Here is a 27,380-nt window from a genome sequence, read left to right on the forward strand (position 1 = left end):
TTAATAAGATCATGGCTGATCTGATCATGGATTCAGTTCCACTTCTATAATCATGTTATTCTCCAAAATCAGATGATCTAGTTTAATGCATATTTCATGTTTTGAGCAAAAAATGTTTATTCATATTCCATTTTGAGACTAGGTCAAGGGCAGATATTGAAAGAAAATGACAACAGATAGGCTTCACTCCTATAAAATTCATTGTATCGCCTGGAGATTTTCCCTTTAGTTCAGTGGATGCGCTCTGTTTCGGAAAAATTTTACTGGTCTCAGAATAAAGCACGCTGACGGGTTTTTGAGCAACCACTCATGTAATTTACTTTTAATTGCACAGTACAGGATTTATGAGAGTACTGAGCATTCCTCAATAGCTCAAATGAATCCATTTTATGGTTAAGGGTGTAATCTAGATAAGAATGAGTGCTAGAAAGATTATTTTATGGTAATAAAAAAGCTTTCAGCAACTATGCAGAGCACTGTAGGGAAGCCAAAGTATATCACTGGTAAGGATATTGTATCCAATCATTACTCAGTATGGAAAAGGGGACGCTATGAGCATAATTATATAGTGAGCAGCATCAGCCATGGAGACAGGAATTTACTCCTGGTTATTAATGCTTTAATGGCATCAATGGGGCAGGTAGGGGTGGGAAATTGGGCAGGCACCATTAGCGCCAGATTGCCGCCCATTTTATAGTCCGATCAATTTTCTGTCAGAACTGATGTAGCAACTGCCCAAATATAATTGTCCAAATTGATATGGTGATGGAATGTCACATTTTCCATTGTTATTATTCAATTTACAGGTATCATAATTACGGCCATTATAAAAGAAGCACCCAGTGCTGATGGGCACTGTAAAAGGCACAGTGACTTTGAAGTGTCACATCAGTGTAGAAGATCTGTAAATTCTCCATTTTCTACTATTTTTTACTTTTATTGTTATTTTGCTACTGACTATGCTTCAACTCCCATCTTACTTCATTGTGCTGTGGGGCTTTCAGTTTTTACCCTTATCCATACTATAGAGACATTAAGGGATTCATTTTGGGAACACCTCTCGAAATGTGCTTTTTCGAAGAATAGAGGAACATGAACAAAAGGGAGGCCAGACTGTTCAGATACCACAGGAAGCATATGGCACTCACCCAATCCTATCTCCACTCCAGAATATAGAAAGAAAAAGAAAAAAAGACTTGCATTTATATAGCGCCTTTCATAATCAATTCCTGAGCTATATATGAAGAAGCCGATATGTTGGATAGCAATCGTCCCAAAGGTGTGGCCCCAATCAAGGGCATATAAAAATGACCATGTGGAGGAATTGCAACCTGGACGTCCGTTTTTCGCGCCACAAAGTGCGCCTATAAAACTCACCTATTCTCCGGCTACCTGCAGGCTCTCTGGAGCTGGGCGCGACGCAGCACGAGCTGTGGGGGGCGGAGCCAGGTCCCTGCGCTAAAAACAGTGCCGGGACCTCTGCACATGCGCGCTACAGTGGGAGGGGCCCGAAGCACGCAGCCCCTAGCCCTGGCCGAATGGCCTCACTGGGGCTGCGTGCTTAAGGCTCACCTCCCACCCGACCCGACTTGACTCCCGCTCCCCGGACCCGACCACCACTCTTCCCCCCCGCCCGACCCGATCTTCGCTCCGCTCCCCCCTCCCCTCCCCGACCTCAGCGACTCTTTTCCCCCCCCCCCGGACCCAAGACCCGACGCCACCTACCTGTAAATCCAGCCCGAAGTCTTGGGTCCGGCCGTTCAGCCTTCTCCCCTCCCCTCTCCTCTCCTCTCCTCCCACCCCTCTCCTCTCTCTCTCTCTCTATCTCTCTCCTCCCCCTCTCTGCTCCCCCACTCTCCTCCTCCCCTCCCCCACCCTCTACCTCCCTCCCCACCCCCCTTCTCTCGCTGTCAGAAACACAGACACTGACAGAGAGTGAGAGACACACACACACACACAGACAGAGAGATAGAGACACTGACAGAGACACACTGGGGGAGCTGTCCCAGCACGCTGTTGGAGGACTCCCGGTGCTGCAGTCGGTAAGTAGAAAATGTTTTATTTATTGATTTTTTAATTTTTTTAATTTTTTATTAATTTTTTTGGGGATTGATTTATTGGTTGATTTATTGATGTATTTATCATTTATTATTGATGATGACTCTATTTGTAAAACTGAAGTGTTTAATGTTTGTAAACTTCCCTTTAAACCCCTCCCCCATTCCCGATGCCTGATTTGTAACCTACGCCTGATTTTCTAAGTGTAGACAAGGTTTTTCTGAGCGTACAAAAATCTACACTTACTCCATTCTAAATTAGTTTGGAGTATGTTTTCACTGCCTAAACTTTAAAAACGGGCGTAAGTGGCCAGACACGCCCCCTTTTGGAAAAAAAAATCTGTTCCAAACTGAAACTGTTCTAACTGACTAGAACTGGAGCAAACTAAATGCCGAGAATTGCAATTTTTAAGATACTCCATTCTAAACCAGTTGCTCCAAAAAAAATCAGGAGCAACTCAGGCCGAAACTTGGCCCCTGTAATTCCCGTATTGGACTGTACAGTCACCTGTGAACTCACTTTTAGAGTGGAAGCAAGTCTTCCTCGATTTTGAGGGACTGACTATGATGATGACTCTGGGCCTACGAAGAGAACATGTGCAACAAAACTACCTATGGCCATCGAGAAACTACAAGGCCTCAACAAACCACAAAGTCTGAGCCAATCCTAAGTATAAGAACATAAGAACATAAGAAATAGGAGCAAGAGTAGCCCCGTCGAGCCTGCTCCGCCATTTAATATGATCATGGCTGATCCGATCATGGACTCAGGTCCACTTCCCTGCCCACTCCCAATAACCCCTTATTCACTTATCGTTTAAGAAACTGTTTATTTCTGTCTTAAATTTATTCAATGTCCCAGCTTCCACAGCTCTCTGAGGCAGTGGATTCCACAGATTTACAATCCTCTGAGAGATGTTCTTTCTCCTCATCTCGGTTTTAAATGATCGGCCCCATATTCTAAGATAGTGCCCTCTGGTTCTAGTCTCCCCATCAGTGGAAACATCCTCTCTGCATCCACCTGTCAAGCTCCTCATAATCTTATACGTTTTGATAAGATCACCTCTCATTCTTCTGAATTCCAATGAGTAGAGGCCCAACCTACTCAACCTTTCCTCATAAGTCAACCCCCCTCATCCCCAGAATCAACCTCGAGAACCTTCTCTGAACTGCCTCCAAAGCAAGTATATCCTTTCGTAAATAGATAATACTTTATTCTCAGGTGTTAATATAATATAAGCCGTTTTCTCTAGTACGGGTATGCATTTTGAGTCCGATACACTTCCTTTTTGTTGTTGTTAAAACCCTTCTAGATCATAGATAAACCGTAGATATTGTTTAACTCTAGGTCCGGATTTGTCTGGTATATAAATAAATGACCCTTTTGTTTTAAAGCCTGGTTTATGCCTAAAATGTCTTTAGGATAAAGAGCCTATTAAGTTAAATATAAATTTGAAATTGCGTGGAGATAAAAAAGCATTTCCCCAAATTAAATGACATCATATTGCGCCTTTTGTCCCTATAGTATGGTGAACTCTTACTTTGATTGATCTGGTCAGGTCATTAAACTTCTTGCATTGAGTCACAGTGCAGCCTGGAGGTAGTGTTAACTGCAAAGCACAGCTTCCTCTACTGTGCCTGGACAGTTGCACAGCTTATTCTCCTCCCCCACCTCCCGAACAGTACATTCCTCCTGTGCCTCATCTCTTGCAGAAGGACATACTGCAGGAGAAAATTTGGTGGCACGCCAGCCAGCGACTGCCCTCGCTACCCTTTTGAATAAAATAGTATTCATTTCATGTTCAAGGACTCTTGAAGATTGCTGGCACTTTAAAATGTAGCAGGTGCATAAATCTTGCAGCAGCATGCCATTTTTTGATCCCTCCAGTGGCAAGTCCCATTTAAAAGCAGAAAATCCACTGGCAGCCAACCCAAAATATTGCAATTAAGCTAATCCTAGGAAATTCACAATGTCACTGGTGCATTTGGTGGGTGGCCTAATGCCCCACTCCACTGATTTAAATGACACATTGGGAAAGCTGGTATCAGGAGTATGCAGCGTGTCCAGTTCTGAACTGTGTGCTGGGCCCCAACACTTGACACATACGGTATCAGATTCAAGGGAAATGGCAGCTTTCATTTGGAGGAAGTACATCCGAGAGGGCGCTGAGCACCTCGAGTCTCAATGCCGAGAGCATGCAGAAATCAAGCACAGGCAGCGGAAAGAGCGTGCGGCAAACCAGTCCCACCCACCCCTTCCCTCAACAACTATCTGTCCCACCCGTGACAGAGTCTGTGGCTCTCGTATTGGACTGTTCAGCCACCAAAGAACTCACTTCAGCAGTGGAAGCAAGTCTTCCTCGATTCCAATGGACTGCCCACGATTAGGTTATTTTTCTCTTTCAGGTCCCGCGCAATTGCATGCGTTAAATTCTTTATTGGTTGCTCTGATTGTAAGAACGTCAGGGGCTGATTGTGATTGGAGTCTTTCATCCTTCCCTCTGGGAAGCACCTATTCAGGACCCCTTCTTAGGCATCCCCTTATGACTCAATCAAGATCAAAAACTCAGTTTAACGAAACCTCACCCCACCAAGCTACACCATCGTGAATGACCATCTTTAGCTGCCACATACAGGGGTTGACGAGGAGGCAGACATTGGCCACATACTCCAGGTGTGAGTAAACCTTGTGCACACTGGTTATTCTAATTCATGAGAAACAAATCCAGTGTTAGCTCCTTACTATTGATACTTGTAAGTTGGAGAGAAATCAAAACCAAAGTGAAAAGTTAAGCTCTTGCTAGTGGCATTACTGTTCTTGGCCATCAGCAACAGGAAATTACAACACTTATACTTTGAAAATGTTGGGAAACTTGACACTGTACAGATTCTAATTCTATGATCCAATTGTTCAATTGAAAATATGAACAAAACAACTGCCCACCACACCTCATTGAGGAAATTGAGCTCTTGAACTTCTTTCCCATTGGGTTAGAGTATCTACTTTGAAAAACGTAACAACAGCTTTGTTGCAAGCCAAAACTGAACAGCAGCAAATCTGCAACTGGAAACACAGCAAACATACAAGTTGATTTTTACAGTTTAGAGAAAACCTTTTACATCAATACTGCCCTTTAAACAGTTTTTTTTAAAAAAAAGTGCAGCTCCCCGAATAGCTCAGGCAATTAAGTTAATAAGTAGCTGAGACTCATAGACTAGGAGAAGTACCAAGTGGATGCCAGAATGACGGATCTTATTCAGAGTGGCAATAGGGGCACATAGCCATTTGTGGCACAGGAAATGGGCCAGATTTTGCTGTCAAAATAACAGCGAGTTTAACAAGCACACTGTTAGGAATGTGTAAATCGTCCAGCAACTGATGGTGAGGAAGAGATACATTGTGAATTGCGAATTGCCACAAGTTGTTGGACAAATTGTGGCACTCAACCATTGGCTTCACGAGAAATGGAAGCACATCCTCAACCTTCCCTGAGTTCCCAGAATTGCTGGATTTTCACCTTAATTGCCAACTTTAACTCGCCACAGATTGTTAGAGCTGGTACTTCACAACACAAATACCTTTTTAATGATGAGATATATGTTCCTGCAATGCCTCGCAGACTCCCTGACCCAGAGAGGATACAATTGAAACTGTGGAATCTCATTCCTATAAGTAGTAAATTTTAATTTGTCACTTTTTTTTAACCCTCTATTAATCCTATCTTCCTTTCCCTCTCTTTCTTTACCTGATTTGACATGAATCCACCTTATTTCCTTCTCCATTGTTCCTGTGTTTCTTTCTCAATCGGTAAATCTCATTGGTTAGGGATATAGACTGTCGGTTCCATCGTTCACCATGGTCCCGTTGCCCTCACAACTGGCAGGGTAAAAAATTTGAGCTGAAGGGCGAAGAAAGAATTCTAACTAACAGAGTATGCTGCTGTTTGTTTAACAGCTCATCCAAGCAATGACCCATCTGACAGTGCAGCTTTCCCTCAGTATTGCACTGGAGATTTTGAGTGGGTCATAGGACCTGGACCCACAACTTTCTGACTGGGAAGGGAGAGTGCTGCAACTGAGCCACAGCTGACAGTAGACTGAAATGCTTATTTTTTTCTCATCTATTTATTTCTAAACAGAGTTTAAATTAAATATCGGACAATTTTGTTAGGTTTTACAGAAAGTAAAATAGAGAGAAATAAAGATTGGATTAAGGGAGTGAGCAGAAAGGAAATTGTTCAATTTCTGGCCGGAGAGGTTGATTAGCATTGCATTAACGATGATCACCTTGTTAAAAAGGTACTTGCACTGTTAATTACCAGACTTAACTTCCTGGGGTGAATTTAATGGGCAATTAATGTGAAAATCGAGCAAATTCTTAAAAATAACGGGGAGGCTAAGGACGAGATGCTGCTTGCGTGAAGCAAACAGCGGAATGGCGTCAATCAACCAACAAGTTCTGGAGATTTGCAACTCGGGCACATCTCTCTGTCCTCTGAACTTTCTAGCCGATTTGCACATTAATAAGACTCCGTTACTTTTCCGGCAAGATCCGACCCACTGTCCAATAAAATATGTATCTCAATGGTCTTCTCTAGCTGTATGTCCCAACCTGCACCCTTTGCTTCTCTGCTCATTCCCACTCGCTCTGCTGGACCATCTCACCTTTCCATGTTGCTTCTCCGTTCCTGCTCTTGAACATTCTCTAAAAAACACATTGCCTTGTAACCTTTCTCAATCCATCATAAAGCCTCCTAAATGTCTTAAACTATGTTTTCAATTCTGCTCCAAATTAATCTTCCCCATCTCCTGTGCAGCATTCTCATCTCTCATGCATAAATTGTTCCAAAACATTATTTTATGTGATGGGTGCAAAGCAAATGGAAGTTATTGTTACCATAAACTGAAGCATTATACGGTGAAGCAAGCATTGGGTCTGTTATATGTATTTAATTAGGAATCTATATGGCAAAGAGTGTTTTATAGAGGAACACAGTCTATGTGAGCTAGGATGTTAAAGTAGGATTCAATAAATAGGATTATATTCATAAAGAAATTATTCTAAATCTTGAGGTCACACAGAATTTTTACATAACCTAAATATTTTAGTTTTACTCAGGAATACAGAAAACTGACAATTCCACGAGGACTTTAAAGCATTTATCCAGAATAGAAAGTAATTTTTATGGATTTCTATGAACTTTGCAAAGTGTAAAGGAACCACAGATTTTCAAACGATTCATGACACTGGGCACAAAAGTGTTATGTATTTCAAATAAATGTTTCTCATGCAGTCAATTTGAGTGTCTTTAGAAATTGGTCTCTTTGTGAAAGGAGAATAATGTAGAGCACATTCAGCATTTGTGTTACCCCAGGGTTTATTCAAAGGGCTGCTCTAAGTAATGGTGATTAATTATCTAGTTGGACACTGTTTAATTTCAAGCTGAAATATGAGTCCAATCAAAGTTCCAACCTTCTCTTAAATGGAAGGGCAACGATGCTGACCAGTTTTAGGACATATTGCCATATTCAGCTACCATCTAGGGACCAGCACAAGTTCAAGTTACATTTTTTTTTTGGACTGTGAAGGAAAATAAATTGAATGTCCACTGAACAAGGTCAGCCTAACTTATTCAGATGCAGCATATTTTTTTCAATCTTCTCAAAAAGTGCTCAGTCATAGAAGAACATAAAGTATATACCGGTAGAACTGTAATCATGAAACTCACCCATAAAATGGAAACACACATGCATAGTTATGCTCTTATCCAGACTTTGAAATACTGGAGACTTTGATCATTAAGAAGGCAGGAGGTTTAAATGCAAATCAGATTTCCATAGAATTAAACTCAAAATGATCTAGACTAAATTAGTCACAGTAATCCATGATTACAGTCTCCTTGCTGTAATTGTGGTCATTTTCAGGTCATAGCTAATTCTATACTTTGCTGCTTGGCACTGTTAATCTTACTTTCCTTATTGCCTGCTGTGTTCAATCCCAGCTTTGTAAAGAAATAACTTGCTTTTATATAGCACTTTTCATGACCTTGGGATGTCCCAAAGTGCTTTGCAGCGCCTTGTACCTAATTTATCGAAAATATTCCGTTTGCAATTTATTTCCCAAACCCCCCCCCTGCAGTGAAAATTTGGTGTGCATGTACAAACAAGGTAACTGACAGGATTATCTCATGTTGGTAGCTGCCAAAGGTGTATTACTGTGATTTTAAAAATCAGATTTCAGTGACAACACTTCAGTATTTTGTTTTAAACGTATCTTTAATAAACCCACTCAGGCACAAAACTATTAAAAGATTATAGCCCTGGTATCTGTATCTGTGTTGTCTTGAAAATAAAGCTTTCACTCATGTTAATGTGCTAACTTTTCACTCACAGGTAAGGTTACCCTATTTCTCCCTGGGTTGTCGTTGGTTCTTTTTCTTGGACTGCTGCCAGAAACCTGTCTCCATTGGAATTTAGTCGTTTGTTATCTGCAACGATCTTTCCTAAAATATTTAAAACAGTTCCAGAATCACCATAAATACATGACAACTCACAAATATTTATGAAGAGGTTCTACTATGATGCATAAGCCCCAATATATAGAAGCTACTTAGGATCAGAAAAAGAAACAGATTGGAAAAATATCATCTTGTTCATGATTCATAGGAACAGGAGCAGGCCATTGAGCCCCTCATTCCATTTCCGCCATTCAATTAGATCATGGTTGATCTGTATCCTAATTGCATCTACCAGTCTTGGTTACATAACCCTTGTCTAACAAAAAACTGTCAATCTCAGTTTTGATACTATGGCTGAAACCCTCATCTACCCTTTTGTTACCTGCAGACTCAACTATTCACATGCTCCCCAGGACGGCTTCCAATTTTCCACCCTCTGTAAACTTAAACACATCCAAATCTGCTGCCCGTGTCCAAACTCGCACCAAATCCCATTGACTCATCATCCCTATGCTCACGAACCTACATTGGCTTCCGGTTCCCGAACACCTCCATTTAAAAATTCTCGTAGTGTTCAAATTCCTCCATGGCCTCACCCCTCGCATGGTCTGTAACTTCCTGCGGTTCTACAACCCTCCGAGAACTCTGGGGTGAATGGCCTGTTCTTGCATTGTAATTTATATGTATTTCTATGTAATTTGTTGGAGTACAGTTCCATGGGCTCCTATTACCTTCCAAGACCGCACCCAAAAGATTATTGCTCATGTGTAAACCTCAGCATTGAGTGTCAATAGGCTACTTTACCACAGGGGAATTCATAACCAAGTCAAACACTGCCTTCACAGATGTTACAAGCAGTAGATGTTACTTGATAGCGATCACCACCAAAAACCTAGTGGATTTACCACTCTTCTATCAACATGGATTGTGTGCATTAAAACAATAGTGTAAAATCAATAACTCAAAGTATTGCAAGTATTACTAATGCCATAAACAGTGGTAACTCAATAAATTCTTAACAAAACTGAGTGTTGTCAAAATGAAAAGGTTGTGTCGAAATAGTCTCTCAAAAAGTAAAGGAAATCTACAAATGAGCAAAAATATCAGTATTATATTGGTATTTGGTTAGTAGATCATTAAATCTCTATCAATCACAGATTACATGCTGTGCTAAAGATTCCAGTGGGTGTGCTCTGTTCAAAATATTGTTGGAAAATATGAATGGTGAAAAAAATTCAACAATATTCATTGGAAAAATTGTGAACCACATATTCCAGGAATCAATGAAGCCACATTTTATTCCAGTTATAAAGGGGGGAAAAAGTAACATCTCCACTGTAAAGCATGTTTATGGTGTACAATAGTGAATCCATGCGTAATCCCAAAGGCACAGTACTGTTTCAACTAATGAGCCATTGAACCCAAGTGCAGCTGCACAGTCCATTCAAAACATTAAGTAAACATCAGTGAGATCACATTCTGAAATATCAAACTATGTCCAGATGTACTTTTTACAAAAAAAACAAGCAGAGAATATTTAAATGAAAATCTGTGTCAAAACTGTTTTACATTGGAATGGTTGGAATTTAAGTTCCAGCTCTTCCCCTCTCATTCACAACACAGTAAGATGAGAGAGGTGGACTCCACTGATGTATTTGACCCCAGCTCACATTGATGAGATTACACTTTCTCTCTGGTGATGCTGAGGGTCCTACAGAGAACGTATTTGGTCAGCCTCAAACCAGTGCCTAATTGGTGAAGGTTCACAGCACAAAACCTCACAATTTGGCATCAATCACAACAATAGTAGGGTGGAATATGGGGGTGTCACCCTGCAAGAGAGTGTTCTTCCAAGACTGTGATTAAGAGCTATAAATGAGACAAAATAGAGGGTGTTTCTGCCTGAACCTAAACTATTAATTTGCAAATACTTAATGCTGATCCTGATTTCAAATATTAAAACTTTTTTATTGCTGAATTGTTATACAAAGATATTTTGTGAACTTAATTTAGAAGTTAAGAAGTAGATTTTCCACAATGGTCATGGAACATTGCAGTGTGGGCTTCTCACCCACTTGAGTAGCACATTGATGAATCCCCCTTGGCCTGTTCTACTTATATATTAGTGGCAAGCTACTGGGGAAACTTTGCCTTACTCAATTGCCTTCGGGAGTTGAAGATGCATTCTCCAGAGTTTTTCCTGAATTAGCCATAAATTTTTATTTCCTCAGTTTTTTTTGTCTTTCCCAGGAGAATTCATAGTTTGGGAGTGGGACAATGGTGTGCAAAGTTTTCCTGCTGTTTGGATGGTGAAGCCTTGATGGGTCTGATTCTTTTTTTTTATGTTTATGGCATATTCACAGGAAACTTGCAGCTTTGGAGCAACAGAAGCCATCAAAAAAGATAAAAAAAATTTTGCAAACATTCTACAGAAATTTTTAATTATTGTCTGTAGTTATAATAAACAGTGGTAACACACAGATACAGATACTGTTGTCGGATAAGGAATATTACCCTATTTAATACCCTGGGGCACTCTCCCAGTAGAGGAATGCTACGGTGACTCTGGAGGGAAGTGGTAACATTTATCAATATACTCTGCAAGAAAGATTGGTATCAAATTTATAATTTATTATATGCGGGGAAATCAACCAAGGTAAGGCTAGCCACCAGTAACTTATACAAAGTAGATGAGCAAAATATGCATGTTACACCCTATTATTCAGTTCTGTCTTCACAGAAGAGGACACAAATAATGTCCCAGAAATGCTAGGGTACCAAGGGTCTAGTGAGCAAGAGGAATTAAAGGAAATGATTTATAATAAGAAAATAGTGCTGGAGAAACTAATGGGACTGAAGGCAGATAAATCCCCAGGGCCTGATAATCTGCATCCTAGAGTACTAAAAGAGGTAGCCATGGAAATAGTAGATGCATTTGGTTGTCATCTTCCAAAATTCTATAGATTATGGAACAGTTCCTGCAGATTGGAGGGTGGTAAATGTAACCCCACTAGTTATAAAAGGAGGGAGAGAGAAAATGGGGACTACAGACATCAGTAATAGAGAAATTGCTGGCGTCTATTATAAAGGATGTGATAAAGGCACACTTAGATAATATCAACGGGATTAAACAAAGTCAACATGGATTTATGAAAGGAAAATCATGTTTGACTTACCTATTCGAGTTTTTTGAGGATGTAGCTGATAGAATAGATAAGGGAGAACCAGTGGATGTAGTGTATTTGGATTTTCAGAAAGCCTTTGATAAAGTCCTACATAAGAGGTTAGTGTGCAAAATTAAAGCACATAGGATTGGTGGTAATGTATTGGCATGGTTTGAAAATTGGTTAACTGACAGGAAACAGTGAGAATGAATAAACGGGTCTTTTTCGGGGTAGCGGGCAGTGACTAGTGGGGTACCACAGGGACCAGTGCTTGGGCCCCAGCTATTCACGATATATTTTTATAAATGATTTGGATGAGGGAACATAATGTAATATTTCCAAGTTTGCTGACAACACAAAACTAGGTGGGATTGAGAGTTGTGCGGAGGATGCAAAGACGCTGCAAGGCGATTTAGATAGGTTCAGTGAGTGAGCAAACATGTGGCAGATGCAATGTAATGTGAATAAACGTGAAGTTATCCACTTTGGTACGAAAAACATAAGACAAAGTATTATTTAAATGGTGATGGCTTGGGAAGTGTCGATGTACAGAGGTACCTGGATGATTGAAAGCAAACATGCAGGTGCAGCAAGCAGTTAGGAAGGCAAATGGTATGTTGGCCTTCATTGCAAGAGGATTTGAGTACAGGAGCAAGGATGTCTTACTACAGTTATACAGGGCCTTGGTGAGACCGCACCTGGAGTATTGTGTGCAGTTTTGGTCTCCTTACCCAAGAAAGGATATACTTGCCATAGAGGGTGTGCAGCAAATGTTCACCAAACTGATTTCTGGGATGGCAGGACTGTCTTACGAGGAGAGATTGGGTCGACTAGGCCGGTATTCACTCGAGTTTAGAAGAATGAGAGGGGATCTCATTGAAACGTATAAAATTCTGACTGGGTTGGATAGACTGGATGCGGGGAGGATGTTTCCCCTGACTGGGAAGTCTAGAACAAGGGGTTGCAGTCTCAGGACACGGGGTAGGAAATTTAGGACCGAGATGAGGAGAAATTTTTTCACTCAGAGGATGGTGAACCTGTGGAATTCTCTACCACAGAAGGTTGTGGAGGCCAAGTCACTGAATATATTTAAGAGGGAGATAGATAGATTTCTAGAAACAAAAGGCATCAAGGAGTATGGGGGAAAAGCGGGAATATGGTGTTGAGATAGAGGATCAGCCATGATCATATTGAAAGGCAGTGCAGACCCGAAGGGCCGAATGGCCTACTACTGTTCCTATTTTCTATGTTTCTATGTATACATTGACTGCTGCCCATATAAAGCATTCAGACAATTTTAAAGAAATTTGAATGCTTACAATATAACCCCATACTGCAGCTGGTCATCAACTCTAGCTAGAAATTATCACTACAACGGTGGACACCTGGGCAGTAATTTTAAACTTTGCCACATAACCTGATGGATCGAATCACCTGCCTGATTTTTGTTCCACTGAAGTCAATGGAATGAAAATTGGCTGGGTTCTATAAAGGTTGGGCAATCCGCTCTGACAGGCTTACCACCAAGGTGGCAAAGTTGAAAATTACACCTTGGAGATCTCAAAAGGGCTTCATACAACAAATTCCTCCAACCAAACATCTACATGTACTCAAGCACATGATGGGTTATAAGACAGGCCCTTGGGTGACGCTTCCTCTGGTCACTTCAAACACCTCAACGTTACTTCTCTGCTCCAGACCATGGTAGCAGATCATATGCAGGAGGGCCCCCAAACTATTTGCTTTTGAGTACGTTTGAGAAGGAAAATTTTCATAGAGGCTTTGAGGAGGGTGAAGCTGGAAGCATCTGACAACTGAAAGGCTAGTATCATGCTTCTCGTGTCATTTCTTCTATTTGCCCACTGACTCGCACACTCATTGTCAGAGGCATATACTTGAGTACAGCACCATGCTACACAGTATATTGCCATGTAAGTGACATTCGAAGGTATGTGTTGCAGCCAGAATTCTAACATATGGTCCTTTACTGTTTCAATAGGTATGCTCAAGAATCAGGCAGAGTTTCCAATGCTGTCACAGAACCCCATATCACACATTCCACCCATCACAGCAACAACACAGGTATAACCATCCCGAGACATTTAATCAATACGAGGAGGGTATATCAGTGAGCCTGAGTAAGGAGCGGCAGTGACAGTGATGGTGTATGAATTTGTGCGCCAATGCACATCCTTCCTCAGCTGGAGGGCCTGGGAGTTAGATCTCACAAGTTCTGCACTGAAAATGAACTGCTATCTGAGTATACATATTTTGTGCAGTCACTTGAGTGTGAAGTACATCCTGAAAATTCTGATGATTTTCCAGCACACCGTGCACTTAATTAAACTTATTCTATAAAGGCAGTCTATGTTTTTGCACAATTGTCTCCATTCATCTGTCCTGTCTCAATTGCAAAGTTTCAGATGAACTGTGCACAATTTAGATCCCAAAACATTAACCTGCACTGCTACTTTTAGTGATTTGTATTACTATCGTAATTATTTGTGAATCTGTATTAGTGATTTGTGTAGGCAGGAAAGGGAGGGGCTAAACTGAAGGCATGGTTAAAGATATGTTTCTTGGAGGCCTTTGAAGGCAGTGAAAGCAATAGTGGAGCAACATAGTTTCAGAAGAAAAATCAAGAAGGCAGAGCCATAGAATGCTCATCACATATAAAAAATATTTGGATATGCACTTGAAGTGCTGTAACCTACAAGGCTACGGACCAAGAGTTGAAAGTGGGATTAGGCTGGATAGTTCTGTTTCAACCAGCAAAGGCATGATGGGTGGAATTTTGCCTACCTTGTCGGGTCCGGTGTGGGTCGCGACCCCACTGCTGGCTCCATCTTGACGCTGAAAATGACTTTCCTTTAATAGGGCCTATTAAGCCTACCCAGCGCATTGCCCGACCCAATTAAATGGTGCGGGTTTGGTGACATCATTCATAATGTGCTCTTAGCTGGGATTTGACGTTTAATCTAACATAGTGGTGTCAGTGCACTACAGCATTGGATTGCTGCAAACACCGACAATGACTGCACAGAGGCAGATGGCTGCATCCAGGTTCTCCGATGGCTCCCTCCATATGCATATGGCGGGAGTCAGAGCACGCAGGGAGGTCCTCTTCCCTTCCGATGGGCGGAAGAGACCTCCCTAGGAGACGCAAACAGCCTGGTTGCAGATTGCAGAGGAGGGCACAAGCAGGGATCTGTTCAGGAGGACCTGGGTGCAGTGCCACAAAAGTTTCAATGATCTCATTAGATCACAAAACGTTAGTACAAAGCCACACTCACCTTCATCCTGCTTTGTTTCTCATCACATCCCCATTAGTCTGCTTTCCCTACCCTACTCCTGCACATCCTTACTCACACCAACATACCTTGCACCTCCACCCATCCCTCTTTCTCTACCTACGTTATCACATCTCCATCTCACACTCACTCTAATCCTAGTCCAATCATACCATCTAACAACACACAAGGATAACCACTTGGGTGTTTTAACCAATGTAAACTTTCTGTTAATGTGGTGTCAAACAAAAAAAATATATTTTCAATGCTTTCTGGTCTTGGCCAGATTTCTGTGCACCTTTGGAAGCGGCTTAGTGAGTTGCAGTGAATGGTGTGACATAACGGTATCCCTGCAATGGTGATATAAATGGCTTGGGCATTGTAGGGATACTTTATGATGTTGCTGTGGGATGGTGTCAACCTGGCGCATCATGTGGCAGCCATATGCATGTACAGCATAAATTAACTAAATCTGGCCATAATGAGGCCATCCCTGGCCTCCCGGGCAGCAATGTGCTTGGGTGCTGATGCCCTCTATCCTGTGCAACATCAGGTGATTGCGGAGAAGGTTGTTGGTGTTGTTGTTGGTGCTGCTGGTGTTGGGGTTCATCGTGGTCCGATTCTGAGGACCAAGGAGAGACAGTTTAAACGACACTCATGCTGATGAAATAGATGGCAGGTGAAGTACAGATGACATAAGCATTCTGTCAATGCTGAGAGAGTTCTTTCAATGAGGTGAGACTGGATGGAGACTCTGCTGGAAAGACTTGCAGCCTGCAGAATCTGTGCTGCAAATGGACTGAGCAACAGCTTCTGCCTGAGGAAAGTGATGATCTGTCAGGTAGGAGCGTTTACTGTACATTTGATGCTGTCAAGTAATCAGCTGGAGCAATGGCCACTGATTTCCCACCTCAGGTTGACAGACTTCCCGAGCAGTGTGGTTCCCTTAATCATGTAGTTAAATTTTAAAAGTAAGTTTTAAAAAAGCCTGTTAAAGGTCCGAGAACTAACTGTTAATCATTTCAATTGGGTTGCCTGACCCGCTGTCAAAAATAACAACTTTTTGACCCAATCTGCCACCGATTGCACCCGCTATCAACCCGGAAAATTCTGGACAATAAGTCGAATGGCTCCTTCTGTGCCGTAAATTTCGATCATTCTATGATCAATATGCAACAAATACTAAAAAGGAATTCCTACTGATTCTACATACTGATTTTTGAAAATATTTGACTTTCACAGAAAGTGTGAAAAAAACAACAACGTGAATGAAGAATGTTTCTTACCTTCAGCTTCAGTATTTTGAACCTTGAGTGACGAGCGTGGAGTATTGGATCTGGGGACTTTGCTCATGTGGCATAGAAGATGTGTATCCACCTGTAACAACATATATGAAATCAGATTCCAATTCTCTGCAAGAGATCAATTTCAAAGAAATGAAGGAACCAAAGTTTGAAGATTTGATTGGTTATGTCCCATCAACATGTCTAATCGGATAGTCATATTTTGGTTACCATTCTCCCAGATTAACACCACAATGGATTCTCCCAAGGATCCATGTGGTAGCAGAACTCATACACGAGAAATATGTTGGCTCCTAAACCAGCACCACAGAGGATTCCATCATGTGGCTTGTAAAAATAATTTGAATGCATTGCTAGAAAAGTGTAACTTATTAATCTGATGCAAAATAAAACAATAGTGGCTGGATATGGGACAGTATTGGTAGAAACTTGAAGACCAATTCAGGGCTTACAGAGTGCACGGATATTTCAGGACCACCGAATGAATTGGACATGGTCAGCTACCCTCTCCAGTTTGTGAATGATCACAGGAGCGACGTGATAGTACCCCCATTCTTGCCACGTTCACCGCACCAGCCCTATGGGGATTAGAAACCAAGGCAGGTGGGGGAAGGGAAACCATTTAAAAAATATGGTAGGAGGGGAAAAAAAACAATGCCAACCCAAGCACAACTTACATTTTCTTTTAACTCATCAATAAATATAATTTATTTGGGGCATAATTAGTAATTGCACAACCCTGAGGATTGATGTTTTCTACCTTCTGGAAACCAAAAGTGATCATTCATATATTTAAAATATGAGACAGAAAAATAGTGAACACTTAACATCTGGCAGAACTGCATTATGCTCAATAATTCATTTCAAGACATACCCACTGGTTTATGTTCTGCCACACAACCAAAAAATAAATATGTTCCACCAGGGGTGGAGCGTTCCAGGCATTTTTTCCACTCATGTGAAAGACCTCTTGCTTCTACATATTATGGGGTCTTTCACACTAAGCACTGTTTTATGATGCATTGGAACAAGTGCCATAAAATGTTTTAATTTTTTTAAACTGTAAAGGAATGAGAGCTGTTAATATCTAACAACTCACAGACTAAAGACCTAAATCTGTAAGCATTTCTTTTGATAAATGAAGGTTGTCAAAATTGCAAGCACCAGTGCCACGGAGAATCATGATTAGTGAGTTCTTTTTAAATAAATCTCTGCTGCCTGCATGAGAACACAGACTAGATAGAAAAATGTGCACATCAGAGGTCAAAATGAACTAGAAATCTAAGTGGCGGCTACCATTTATTATCACCGAGAGCCTGGAATAGAAGAGAATCCCATAAACACAACGAACTGAAAAGGTAAACTTACCAGTGAAAACGTTGATTCTCAAAAGCAAAGTGATTAAGTGAAGCTATTATCAAGATAGATTCTGGAATCCTCAACGTTGTATTTTTCATGCAATATTGACACCATGGTTATACTACATATTGGGAAAGTAAATAGCTGTGAAATTGCTAAAATTCTTCTTGAACTCTTAAACATTATAAACTCGTCCTCTTTGACAAACTGGAACAAAGACAATCAATGGGCCCAATTTTCCCCAGTGACTTGCGCCGTTTTTTGGGAGCAGGCCGCTTTTTTTTGGCTGTTAAAAAAACAGTTTCCCCAATCAATTTGCACCAGAGTAACTCAGCTAGTTACGATTTTTTTAGGAAAGTTTTTTTTTCAGCCAAAGCGGGTATAACCTGCCACCCGCGCCAATTCTGGCCATGTTGGCAAGTTTGGCCAGCTGAGAGTTACTCCAGTTCTTCTTCGGCCAGCGTATGTGGCCTCTGTAGAAAAACTTTCTGGAGAGTTAAGGAAATCGGCGCAGGTAAGTGCAGCAGATGCCCGGACAGCAGCAGCAGCAGCAGGAGGTAAGAGAGGGGGGGGGGGGGGGGGAAGAAAGAGAGAGGGGGGTAAGAGAGAAGGGGGTTCTGGGGGGGAAGCCTTTCGGATGTAGTTAGCTGCAGAGACCGAGAGGGAGGAAGCCATTCGGCTTGGAATAGGGGTGGGGGAGCGAACCGGGAGGCCTCTCTGTCTGGGATAGGGGCGGGACCGGCAAGGCACTCGGGGCTGGGGGGAGGGTGGGGGAGCTGTAGCAGGACCGGCACCGGCAAGGGGGTCGGGACGGGCTGGGGAAGCAGACGGCAAGCCCTTCGGCCAGAGCTAGGTGCAGGGGAGCGGGATTGGCACCGGCAAGGGGCTCGGGGCTGGGGGAGCGGGACCAGCAAGCCCTTCGGCCAGGGCTAGGGGTGAGGGAGCGGGACCGGCACCAGCAAGGCAGTCGAAGCTCAGGGCAGGCGGGGGAAGCAGACCGGGAGGCCCTTCGGCCTGGGATAGGGGCGGGGATTGGCACCGGCATTGGGAGGGTGGGGGCTTTAATAATTGGAGGTAAATTGCTGCAATATATTTTAATGTGTTGTTAAGTTGATGCACTATGTTTTAATGTGAGCTGGCTGTATGTTTCACTTTCCAGCCTCAGCTCGCATTGTGTCCCTGGTTACCATGGCAACCCGATCTTTTTGGTGCAGATCAAGGCTCCACCCCCAAAACTAAAGGACAGGTTAGGCTGTGCCAAAATGAAGAAACCTAACGGGGAAACGTAGAACATTTTTTTTTTGGCGTACTTGGGGCCCCAAAAAACGGGCGTAACTCTTCAAGTACGCCATAAAAAAGCTTTGGGGAAAATTGAGCCCAATATTCTTTGTTGGTTTTCAGTTGGCTTACCCTGAACTGAAACTATTTCCAAGAAATCTGAAACCCAGTTTTTGTTCAGAGTTATGCTCAAAATAAATTTTGCTGTCTCATACATGCGGTGATACCATGACACAGGGTAAAACGGTTCCCTGTCAAGGGTTTAATGCATGTGGCCCATATAACCAGCCTGTATTACCTGAATCTACTTTTCCAGATTTAGCAGTGGTACCGGGACTAGATTTACGATTTCAGAAAGTAATGTAACATTGTATTGGACACTTTAGAAGGTTAATTGAGCTATGTGGATGTGAGTCCATTAAGAACAAAAGGAAATAATGACACACTTTTAAGTTTTATCCAACTGTGTTGTCAATGAAAGAGAGCGGGAGATTATGAAAAACTAACAGAATTTAAGATGTGATGTCACAGGCTATATTAGGAACAGCCATTTCAGATAGAATAACAGTTGTCTAATTCACAATACCATATTGCGTTATGGTCACTATTCTGATTAATGATCTCCAACGGTCATTTTTGTAATAAATATCATTCAACGATTCCAAGCATTGTTTAGAACAGCTTAGATTTATACAATTCCTCCATATATAGAATGACTCACATCATTTACAGGTGGAAATACCGGGCAACAAACAAAGTAATTATCGATGAGGGGAGGGGAAAGACTAAAGGTGCTGTCACAGAGAGAGGTTTCTAAGAGGCTTTTGAAGGCAGGGACAACAGTAGTGGGACAATATAGTTTCAGAAGAGAATTATAGAAGGCAGAGCCATAGACATTGAAAAAATAGAAAGGCTCAATGTTTTGTTAAATTAGTATTGAATTTGCTAGTAAATATCCAGAACAAACTGAACTTCATATTTTCATGTTACCAAAATATTGTGCATCAATTTCGAGACTGCCCCAAAATTACACTGCAGACTACAAACATGTTTTACCTCAAATGCCCACCGTTGCTATTTAGTGAAGGTGTTACACCCATTTAAAATAAATGGTTGGAAGAGGAATTGTAGACAAACAGATTACTATTTGTACAATGCTATCCCTCTGTATAATTTGTGGTCCTAAACATTCCTCCCAATCTGAGGATTTGTCCAGCTATATCCAAGAATTAAAAGTTGTTTCTTCTGTGAGTTTTGAATTTCTTGGCCTAGAAGTTGGATCGCGCCCATATCGGCGCGTGATCCCAGTGCAGAGCATGCTACGCGCTAATGAGGCCGGTGACAGGACCATGGCAAATCGGTCAGCCGACCTCATTAAGATAGTACTGGGGAAGTAGGAAGATCGGCCGGCTTGGATGCTGGCCGAGGGCCTCAGAAGAGACTGGGGAGCCCCAGGTGGAAGAGGAGCAATTGGGAGGGGGCACGTGATGGCCGGCAACTGCCCGCAGTTTTAATGTGGAACTGGGAGAAACACTTCTGCTCCTCCTGGCTCCACAATAAAGCAAGTCAAAATCATTCAACTTAGCTTTTGGGTGGCAGTGCTTTAAAGTACTGCTCGTTTGGCTGCTGTTGAGTGGTTGAAGAAACTGACCACAGCATGCAGAGTGCATGCATAGTAATTCGCAGACCAATTCGCCAAAGAGTAATAAGCTTAACGGCAGTTTGAGGCAGGTGCTCTGCACACCTACTGAGCAGATCTAACTAACATGGCGGGTCATGCACTTCCGCTACAGAATGAGTGCACACTGCCTGCCATTTTAAACCCTTAGGCATCTTTTTATAGCTGTAAAATGGGCACAGTTCCATTGAATTTCTCGGCTTTCATTAAGTAACACAGCCTTTGTTTACAATCAGAATCATCACAACAGAACACATAGGATTCCTTAAGCTTTTATTAGTTTAGAAGGAAAATTTAAAACTGTGCTCCTGTAAACAATGTTCCAATTTCATTCCATTAAGCATGCAAAATAAGAATAGAACTAATGCTACATTTGAAGGGCTTTCACGGGTAGTCTCCTGCTTACAGAATTTTGTGTAAAGTTCATCTTTTCTCCAACCATTTGTAGGAGGAAAATTATGTCAAGGATTTAATTGTAAATAAATAACTAGATGCTAAATTGAAGTGCTCAGGGATTCCAAGCTTTAATTGAAGCGTATATGGCATCTGAACTCTTCCATACCCAATAGGTTTAGTTTTTCAATTATTCATCAGGACACTAATTGGTCTTGAGGTAGTGAAATTCTCACCTCTGGAAATGTTAAGTAGCGATGCTGGGGAAGCCATCTTAAAAGGACAGCTCTGTTCAACAAACTCAAAGCAATGATTATAACGGCCTAGTCGCATTTGACTGCTCAGATTATCACACGGGGACTAGGGTAAGCACTGAATTATCTAAATCTGAAGATGAGAGCAACTACAGTCTGTTCATAGGGCTAGAAGTCTTCTTCAATGTTGCTCTTTGGTTTGGACAGCACACAGATCTGAATGAGTGAAGTAAATGCTGCTTCAGATTGTTTCAAACACAAGTGTGAGAAACTAAAAATTGTCCTGAAGGTGCGAAGGAATAATATTCTCAGACTTAAAAAAAAAAATCAGTGTGGAGGCTTAATAATAGCAAACAGAAATATAAAGATGGAAAATATTTCTTTAAACTAAAGGAAAATTTAAGGGTCAGGGACCTGCATGCTTGATCAGTGTCAATGCAAACCTAAGTTTCAGTTGCTATCTATGTGCTTATAAACAGACAACAGGCCTTTGCTCACACACATGCATATGCGCACAGCTTTGGTTCTTGTTTCTCTTGCCATTCATTGACCTCTCATAGTCCCTCTTTTCATCCCTCCTTCCCATCCCTAATCAGGAATGCATGGCTAAGTGCCATCGTCTTTTAATGCAGCGTCCGGGTGAAACAACATGTCAGTCCTATGAAAAGAATCAATTCCATTCTTTCTTTGACTCCCAACAACTTTCCCTGACAAATTAGTATCTCATGTTATCCACCACAATCACAGCAGCCTCTGGCAGACCCATGAGATGATTCCTGAGATAAATCATGTGAAAGGAGGAGGTGCTCATACTGTAACTGACCTGAAACAGCTGGTACCTTTTCACTCCGAGTCACACTCACTGGACTAACAGAATATTCTGCATGTATAATCAATGACTTCTTCAAGCTGTGTAGTGCCCCAAACCAGGGCTCAAATGGAAAAAAGGATTTAAAAACAGCACAGCTTAATTAATTTTCCTTTTCAGGTCAGCATCTGCCATTTATACTTTCCAGCTGTGCATGTAAAGACTGTCAAGAAAACTTTGTGGCAAACTGGTTAGGGAACAAATTAAAGAAAAAAACCTTCACTCTTTGCCAAAGATTATTTTCCACATTGGAAGTCTACTTCAGTAGGATATCTGAAATCTTTCAGTTTGTTCCTCACAGGTTCCTTCTATCATCCTTTCCTCCAACCGTTTCCCTCTGCTTCCTCACATCACCAAAACTTCCTGCGTACAGGAGAGTGGGATGACATGAGGAAGAGCAAGCCCAGGTCACTGTATGAGTCAATTTGCATTAAAGTCTTGGGGGGGGGGGGGGGGGGGGAGAAGTGATGTCATGTATGTAGACCATGTATACTAACTGTATAGTCACATAAGGTGTGCCATCAGAGGGCACTGTGGTGGGAGACCTGAAAGATCATCTGCATAGGTGTACAGGGCCCAGGATAAAAGGCTGCCCACCATGCTTGTGCCTCTGGAGTTACAATAAATGGGACTAAGGTCACAACAACTCAAGTACAATACTAGACCTCGTGGAGTCATTCATGAGTATTAAAGACATAACAACTGATGACGAGATTACGAACTTGCATGCAAAAATGAACAACGTTGGTGCATTAGAAAAGTTCTCAGAGGGTGAAGATTGGGAAGCCTTTATGGAGCGGCTCGACCAATATTTCGTAGCAAATGACCTGGTAGGCGATGATCCGGCCACGCTGGCAGATAAGCGCAGAGCTATCCTGTTGACCAGTTGTGGGCCCGCGGTCTGCGGCCTCGTCAGGGACTTGCTTGCACCAGGGAAAACAACAACCAAGTCATACGAGGAGCTGAAAGTGCTAATTCGGGACCAACTCAAACTGAAAAAAAGCATCCTCATGGCAAGGCATCGATTTTATACACACCACCGCCCCGAGGGCCAGGAAATCGCGAAGTATGCTGCCGACCTCAGGAGGCCGACAGGACCGTGAAAATTCAGGGCATTCCTCGCCGATGCATTGCAGGACGTCTTCTTAATTGGCATCGGTCATGAGGCCCTTCTTCACAGGCTACTGTCTGCCAAAACCACCATCACTCTGCAGAAGGCCATCAGCATCAGCCAGGCGTTCATGACCTCAAGCTGCAGCTCCAAGCAGATGACGACTCACTCTCAGGACTCAAACCTGGCATGTACTGTAAATAGAATGGTGCCTTTCACAGGCAGAACTGTTGAATGTGAATCTGCCCAGGGCAGAGCGTACAAGCCCCCGAGTCCTTTAACTCAGAGTCCGCCGAGGGATGCAAACGTAAGTCTAGTAGCACCATGCTGGCGTTACAGAAGTAATAACAGGGCTCATCAGTGTCGGTTCAGAGACTATGTGTGCAAAGGCTGCAGCACAAAGGGCCACCTCCAGCGAATGTGCAAGATCTGTGACTCACCACGTGGAAGAGGAGTCAGCAGATGGCTGTGAATTCAGCGCAGATTACGAGGAGATGGCTAGGGAGGCAGCTCAGTCCCAGGACGAAGTGTATGGAGTATATACCTGCACCACAGATTGTCCTCCAGTGATAATGGAAATTGAGATAAATGGCGTTCCAGTCTTCATGGAAGTGGGCATGGGGGCGAGTCAGTCAGTAATGAGCCAGGAAGCCTTTGAGAGGCTATGGAATGATCAAGCTGAACAACCCAAGCTGGTCCCGGTTCAGGCAAAGCTGCGCACCTACACCAAGGAACTGATATCAGTTGTTGGTAGTGTGGATGTAAATGTATCCCATGATGGCGCGGTGCACAATTTACCATTGTGAATTGTTTCAGGTGATGGACCAACGCTACTTGGAAGAAGATGGATGGGGAAGATTCTTTGGAACTGGGAAGACTTCATCCCTCCAGCGATCGACGTCCCCCTTGCTCAGAGGTAGAGCAAGCCCTCACCTTCGGTTGGACCAGGCACCAAAGAGCAGATCCGCGCAGCCCCCGAGGCACAGACCGCTCATCATGACTGCGTGGTGATGATCTGACCGAGATGACCCGAACGCACCTTCCTGGTTTTAGTGGCAGGACTCCCGAGGAGGAAGATTGGATCCGAGGGGGCACCTTCCCAGCTTCAGTGGCAGAATTTCTGGGAAAGAAGATCGCGGCAGTCGACATCATGGACAGGGAAAAGATGGCGTCCAAACCACGAGGTGCAGCGCTAATGGAGCAACGACACATGGTTCCACGCAAGGAAGACGATTGGTGTAAAAGTAGTAAGGCCATTTTAAAGGAGGCCAGCAACCCACCATTTTTACATTGGTTACCAATTTCTAGCAGTTCAATGTAAAAGTCCAGCTGTAACAAGCAAAAGGTTGTTGAGCGATATCGGGTGCAAATTGCAATCAGCCAATGTAGCGGGCGAATACCTAATGGTCATATAAAGGTACAGCGGGCTACCCAATACTGTAGCCTGCGTCCTTGGGACCAGAATGATGTATCATAAAGTGTCCCCACAGCTGACAGAAGTAGACAAGCCGCAGAGTAAACGATCCTCGGAGAGCAGAGGCATCGGTAGCGATACCTTGCCTCAGATCGGTTTAACATTGCAGGAACCCAATGGCATGAACCGCCACAGGCCAGAAACAGTAAACTGCGCCTATGCTCGCAGTCGGCTACCATTGCACACCACCCGGGTGGAAAAGATGCAGCCCACAAACCCACTCGCCTTCACAGCAATGCCCAAGAGCGAAGGGTCACCTGCAATGGCTCCTATGAACGGGACCTGGACCAGCCAGGATCCCAAACTAGAGAGTGCTCACAATGGTGCCCTCAAGTAAAGCGAGTCAGCAGCCCCCTGCGAACTGCTAGACAAGACGAGGCAGCCCCACTGTCGCTTAGACGAAACGCTCACTCGCTCAGACCGCTTCCCAGGGAACAGCAGCGACACTATGCAAATGAAAAGGACAGGGAGGTCACAGATACATGAGCTGTCTTTGGGCCTGCCCAACACTAGGAGTAACGGCAAGAGCCCTGAGCTCTGGCAACTCGAGCAAAATGAGCTCACCTCGCCCACAGACCCACTGGCATGGGACGCTGCATCGCTACCAGACAACCCGGAACTCATCCGGCCGTGCTGGAACTAGACTATCCTTGTGTACCTGTACTGATCATGTAAATGTACCACACAAAAAGAAACACAACTGTAATCCATCCAACAAATGTTCCAAGATGTAAATGTAAAACCCATGTGATGAACTTGAATGCAACTTGCATATAATGGGCCATTAGCCTGATCTCTATGTGGGGGGGAAGAATGGAGTAGTCATGGACTCGCAACCAGAAACCACGGGGACCTCCAGTGGCAACAAATCTCCCTACCAACCCACCCAAGCTAGAAGCGACCCTCCAATGGTCAACCAGCAAAAAGCAAAGCCCAGGTCACCGTCAATGTACGAGTCAATTTGCATTAAAGTCTTGGGGGGGAAAGTGATGTCATGGATGTAGACCATGTATACTAACTGTATAGTCACATAAGGTGTGCCACCAGAAGCACTGCTGGGAGACCTGAGGGTCACCTGCATAGGTGTGCAGGGCCCAGGATAAAAGGCTGCCCACCATGCTTGTACCTCACTCTGGAATTACAATGGCCCCAAGTTTCCACACGCGGCAAAACAGGCGCTCCTCCGAGCTGGGCACCCGTTTTTCGCGCCGAAAACGGCGCCTGAAAAAAAAAACGCACTATTCTCGCGTGCTTTGCAGCTCGATGTCAGCTTGGCGTGGCGCCCAGGGGGCGGAGCCTACCACTTGCGCCGATTTTGTAAGCAGAAGGGGGCGGGTACCATTTAAATGAGTTTTTTTCGTGCCGGCAACCCTGCGCGTGCACGTTGGAGCGTTCGCGCACACGCAGCGTGAAGGAAACATTGGCACTCGGCCATTTTTGTAGTTCTTTGCAGCTGTTCATTTTTTTAATCATTTTTTAATAAAAGCACATTGCCCTTCCATGATCAGCACTGAGGCTTCTTGCAGCAGTGAGAAGGCTGCAGGAAGCCTCAGAAGTTGAGGCAGCCGTTTCCCGACGGGCCCGACCGACGGCAGGGGGACCTCCCCGAACCTGCCATCGGGAATGGCTGACTCAACTTCTGAGGCTTCCTGCAGCCTTCCCCACCTCACTGCGTTCCCCCCCCCCCCCCCCGGCGGGAACGGCTGCTGCTGTCGGTCGGGCCCTCACTGCGTTTCCCCCCCCCCCCCCCGCGGGAACGGCTGCTGCCGTCGGTCGGGCCCTCACTGCCTTTCTCCCCCCCCCCCCCTGCCGTCAGGAATGGCTGCCTCAACTTGTGAGGCTTCCTGCAGCATTCTCCCTGCCTGAAGCACTTTCACACAGGTAGGAACATGGTTTATTTAATCTTTTCTTTGCTTATAAATTTTTATTCAGGTTGCAATTATTTGTATAATATTTGTATAATTATAACTAAGGATTTATTGTAGAATTTAATGACTTCCCTTCCCCCCCCCCCCCCCCCCACCTCGTTCCCGACGCCTAATTTGTAACCTGCGCCTGATTTTTTAATGTGTAGACAAGGTTTTTTCAGACCTACAAAAATCTTCACTTGCTCCATTCTAAGTTAGTTTGGAGTACGTTTTCACTGTGGAAACTTTCAAATCAGGCGTCAGTGGCCGGACACACCCCCTTTTGAAAAAAAAATTCTGTTCAAAAGTGAAACTGTTCTAAATGACTAGAACTGCAGAAAACTTAAATGTGGAGAATTGCGATTTCTAAGATACTCCGTTCTCCACCAGTTGCTCCTAAAAATCAGGAGCAAATCATGTGGAAACTTGGGGCCAATAAATGGGACTACGGTCACAACAGCTCAAGTACAATATTAGACATTGTGGAGTCATTCATAAGAGTATTAAAGACAAAACAGGACTAGTTAGCAGAGGTGTTATGATATCAAACATAAACTGTAGTGGCCTTGTTTGCTCCCCTCCCCTCATACCTCCACTTGAACAAATATTGCTTTTACACTGTGCATCACCTCACTCTACTGACATAAGTTCTAATGACTGGCAGCCATGGGACTGCAACCTGCAATTGGGCAGTGAATTACTGTTGCACTCGCATTACTCAGCTACTTGAACGTGATTCCACTTTGTCTTATTTAGCTTTCATGGTCAAGTTCTATGTGTATTAT

General features: G+C 43.3%; 1 protein-coding gene across 4 annotated transcripts in view; it reads right to left on the minus strand.

Moving 5' to 3' along the window:
- The window catches only part of LOC139277536 (extracellular sulfatase Sulf-2-like), a 383,019-nt gene that overhangs the window by 290,661 nt on the left and 64,978 nt on the right, over nt 1–27,380 (minus strand). For 3 of the 4 annotated variants that reach the window (XR_011596105.1, XM_070896109.1, XM_070896112.1), the window contains exon 2: nt 16,256–16,346. The gene's annotated coding sequence lies outside the window, so the exon portion shown is untranslated. Of the gene's footprint in view, nt 1–8,448; nt 8,561–16,255; nt 16,347–27,380 lie in introns of all 4 variants that reach the window. The other variant, XM_070896110.1, reaches the window with a different exon arrangement.

Source organism: Pristiophorus japonicus, chromosome 12 (assembly GCF_044704955.1).
Source record: "Pristiophorus japonicus isolate sPriJap1 chromosome 12, sPriJap1.hap1, whole genome shotgun sequence".
NCBI lineage: Eukaryota > Metazoa > Chordata > Chondrichthyes > Pristiophoridae > Pristiophorus > Pristiophorus japonicus.